We start from the raw sequence: 4,555 nt of genomic DNA, 5'->3' as shown, positions 1-4,555 counted from the left end.
AACGATAAACAATAGGCTAAAATTAGAAGCAATAAAATTTAAAAAGCAAAAAAAAAACTAAATCAAGAAGCAAAGGCTCAAAGAAAGAGCAAAAGGCATACAAAAAATAGAGAATAGAGAAGAAAAAAAGGGGCAAAGTTCCAACAACAGCAGATCGATGACAAGGCTGCAACAGGCAGCGGTGGTGACGGTGCAGCAGCAGCACGAAACGACGGCGACAAATAGCCATGGATTTCACGACGGTACAAACCAGAGCAGATAGGACTGTAGGAGAAGTAGTCGAACTTGTGAACGTTGATAGCACGATGGAGTTACGGATAGTGGAGATGTGAAGAAATACACAGCAGAGGACAACATAAGTAAAATACACAAAGACAATGACCCAAATCAGAGTAGAGGTAGAAGACGCAGGGGAACAACGACAATTCGACGGGGATCGGCGACTGCGGCAGAACATGGAAAAAGTGAGAATTGAAAAAAACGACGCAAATGAGTGAGTTGTGAGTGAGTTTTTATTTTTATTTTTTGGGAGTGTTATCGTAACCTTAATAAAAAAGAAGTGTTTTTTTGGATTCAAAATAACGTTTTTTTTTTAGAAAAAATGAAGAAAAATACAAACTCGTTAACTCAGTCTTAGACTCACGAGTTTATCCAAATTTGACCGAATCGAGTCAAGTCTAACCGAATTTACGAGTTAACTCAAGAGTTTAACGATAATATTTAGAGCCAACATTTGTGAAATGACATGCAATAAAATAGAACTTGCAACGCGAAAAAAAAAATAAAAAAGAGAAATCAGGGCAACGATATCACGTAGTTTGTTAGCTATTGGGCTAAGCCCAAAAATAATGGGTTTTAATTATACAATTTGTTGCTTATAATTTTTAATACAAAACAAAACGCTAAAACATATTAATTTAAACACTAGAATAGGGTAAAAAACCATAATAAGCCAACTGGCTCAGAAAATTACGTAAATACGCCAAAGCAAAAATCGTTACAGCAATAAGCCAGATCGTATTTTTATATAATTCGAACCAGGTTGGTTCGAACTCCATTTATTAGTAAATCGAACCAGGTTGGTTCGAATTATGGTTTTTTTTTTGTTAGTAATTCGAACCAGCCTGGTTCGAATTAGTAATGAAGGTAATTCGAACCAAGGTGGTTCGAATTATAGAGAGAGAATGTCTGCATGTAATTCGAACCAGGCTGGTTCGAATTACACCAATCATAGTTCGAACCAGGCCGGTTCGAACTATGTGTGAGACTGACTGTATATATATGGTTCCAAACGTGAGTTACTCTCATTAGAGGGAGAAGGATGGCTAGTGAGGAGAGTTTTGTTGTTTTGGTGCACCACAGAGGATCTGTTAATAGAAAAACTCGTTCCGGAGTAAAGTTCACAGATAAGAATCCTCTATGTATTGTCATAACATCTACGACGAGTTACGATGACCTTGTTAGCGCTGTACTAATGAAGCTTGGTCTGGAGGGTGCGAAGCGGGTAAAGAAGTTTTCTATCGCATTCCAGTCACGGTGCTACAGAATACGGTGAAGTATGATTGCTTCACGATTAATAATGATGCGGACTTGCAAGTAATGTTTCTCTGTCGGCGGCAGTTTCCGGAGGTGAGGACACCGGAGTTGTTGGCCCGGCTGGTTGATGTTGTATCCAGCTCCGGCGGTTCGAACAGGAATATGAACACTATAGCGAATGCAGCAGGTTCTAGTTCCCGGCCTGCCGTTGCTTCCTCGTCCGTCCCTGTGTACGAACCAGTGGTCCAACATGTCGCCTCCCCATCTTTCGCTGTTGACCTCAATGCCACCGAAGGCGACGAGGTAGTGGAAAGGGAAAATTTGCCGAACGCTTTAGTGGGAGTTGCACCTGTTGGCGTAGGAGACGGTTTTTTGGACGATGAAGACGAGGATGACGTCGAGCCGGATATGATTGACGATGATAGCGCTGATGATATTGGAGCGACTGGGCCTGCATTGGAGGTAGGTGGTTCTAGCTCTGGCACACAGCAGTATCCACCACATTTTTCCTCATTGGACTTGGACGCCATGAGACATGAGGGGGTTTTAGGGCACGCTGTTGGATTCGGAGCTAGAGATGCGGAAGGGAGTACTGGTCTGACAGAGTTCCAGGTTGGTCAGCAATTCCAGGATAAAGATGAGGCCCTTTTAAGTGTGAAGACTTACAGCATCCGGCGAGGGGTACAGTACAAGGTGGTGGAGTCCGATCACCGCCGGTATGTGGGCAAGTGTTCCGAGTTTGGGAATGGGTGCACATGGTTGATTCGACTGAGTCTCCGGAAGCGCAAGGGCATCTGGGAGGTCAAACGGTACAATGGACCTCACACTTGCCTGGCCACATCCATCTCTAGTGACCACAGGAGTTTGGATTATCATGTGATTTCGGCTTTCATTATGCCAATGGTTAGGGCCGATGCATCCGTGAGCATCAAGGTGCTCCTGAACGCCACGGCAGCGCACTTTGGTTTTAGGCCGACTTACCGGAGGGTTTGGATGGCGAAGCAGAAATCTATTGCCCTCATATACGGTGACTGGGATGAGTCCTACAACGACCTGCCTAGGTGGGTCTTGGGTGTCCAGCTGACGATGCCTGGGAGTGTTGTGGTCCTGAAGACGAGCCCGGTTCGAGTTGGAGGACAGGTGGACGAATCTCAAGCGTACTTCCACAGACTTTTCTGGACTTTCCCGCCCTGCATCGAGGCATTCCGTCATTGCAAGCCGCTAATCAGCATTGACGGCACACATTTGTATGGGAAGTATGGGGGAACGTTGCTCATCGCGATTGCACAGGATGGGAACTCCAACATTCTACCTGTGGCATTCGCACTAGTAGAGGGTGAGAACGCGGAATCCTGGACATTCTTTCTCTCACACCTTCGACAGCACGTGACCCCGCAGCCCGGTCTACTGGTTATATCGGACAGGCACAACGGCATCAAGGCTGCACTTGAGGCCCCTGACGGCGGTTGGCTACCGCCATCTGCGTACCGTGCATTCTGCATACGACACGTTGCGGCTAATTTTGCCCTAACCTTCAAGGGCAAAGACGCTAGGAGGCTACTAGTGAACGCGGCGTATGCGAAGACCGAGGTTGAATTTGATTACTGGTTTGATATCCTGCGATCTGAAGATCCGGCGATGTGTGAGTGGGCGAACCGGATTGATTACTCGTTGTGGACTCAGCATCGTGATGAGGGGCGGAGATTCGGTCACATGACGACGAACATCTCCGAGTGTGTGAACTCTATCCTGAAGGGGGTCAGAAATCTCCCTGTAGCATCCCTGGTGAAGGCAACATATTGTAGGCTTGCGGAACTGTTTGTTCGCAAGGGGAGAGAGGCTGAGGCCCAGATGGGAACAGGACAACAATTCAGTCAGCATTTGGTGAAGTGTATTGAGGCCAACATGAAGACGGCCAGGTGCTTCACGGTGACGCTGTATGACCGGGATAACTCCGAGTTCACTGTAGCAGAGACTACTCCGACTGGTTCTTTCTCCTTGGGTACTTACAGAGTATCACTTGCCTCTCGGACATGTGACTGCGGGTACTTCCAGGCTCTTCATTTCCCGTGTCAGCACGCACTTGCGTGCTGTGCATACTCACGGGTCACCTGGACCTCTTACGTTCACAGCGTCTATCAGATTAGCTCGGTCTTCAATGTGTATCGGATGGGATTCACACCTCCCATCCCGGAGGGCTTCTGGCCACCTTACGACGGGCCCACAGTGATTCCAGACCCTGCCATGAGGCGTGCCAGAGAGGGTCGTCCTAGATCCACTAGGATACGGACGAACATGGACGAGGCGGATCCGAATCGGCCAAAGAGGTGCGGCCTATGTCGCCAACCTGGACACACGCGACGTAGTTGCCCACAGGTTGCAGGCTCGTCTCAGACAGGACACCATTAGTATGCATGTTGTTAGTGTTAGCATTATCTACATTAGTGCGCATCTTGCTAGTCTTAGAGTTATTTAGATTATATCCCATGTTGTTAGTGTCAGTATTATTTACATTAGTGCACATGACTTTTAGTTTGATTGTTGCGAGTAGTAATGAATATGGCTTTTTTAATTATGTATTTTTTTTCTTTAAAGTTCAATCATGTATGATCCTGGTTTGTACTTTTTTTGTTATGTTATAGTCTGTTTATCTATGTTTTTTTTTAATTTGTGTTTTGGGACATTCATTTTGTATGATCAATGAATCTTGAAACAGTTTAGCGTTTATTTTCTCTTATTGAACTGTGTCCGGGTTGGCGACATAGGCCGCATCTCTTTGGCTGATTCGGATATGCCTCGTCCATAGATACACAGCTTAGTCAGTCTCACACATAGTTCGAACCGGCCTGGTTCGAACTATGATTGGTGTAATTCGAACCAGCCTGGTTCGAATTACATGCAGACATTCTCTCTCTATAATTCGAACCACCTTGGTTCGAATTACCTTCATTACTAATTCGAACCAGGCTGGTTCGAATTACTAACAAAAAAAAAACCATAATTCGAACCAACCTGGTTC

The sequence above is a fragment of the Arachis stenosperma genome, chromosome 3 (genome assembly GCF_014773155.1).
Source record: "Arachis stenosperma cultivar V10309 chromosome 3, arast.V10309.gnm1.PFL2, whole genome shotgun sequence".
Taxonomy (NCBI): domain Eukaryota; kingdom Viridiplantae; phylum Streptophyta; class Magnoliopsida; order Fabales; family Fabaceae; genus Arachis; species Arachis stenosperma.
Note: the sequence above shows the minus strand (reverse complement) of the source record.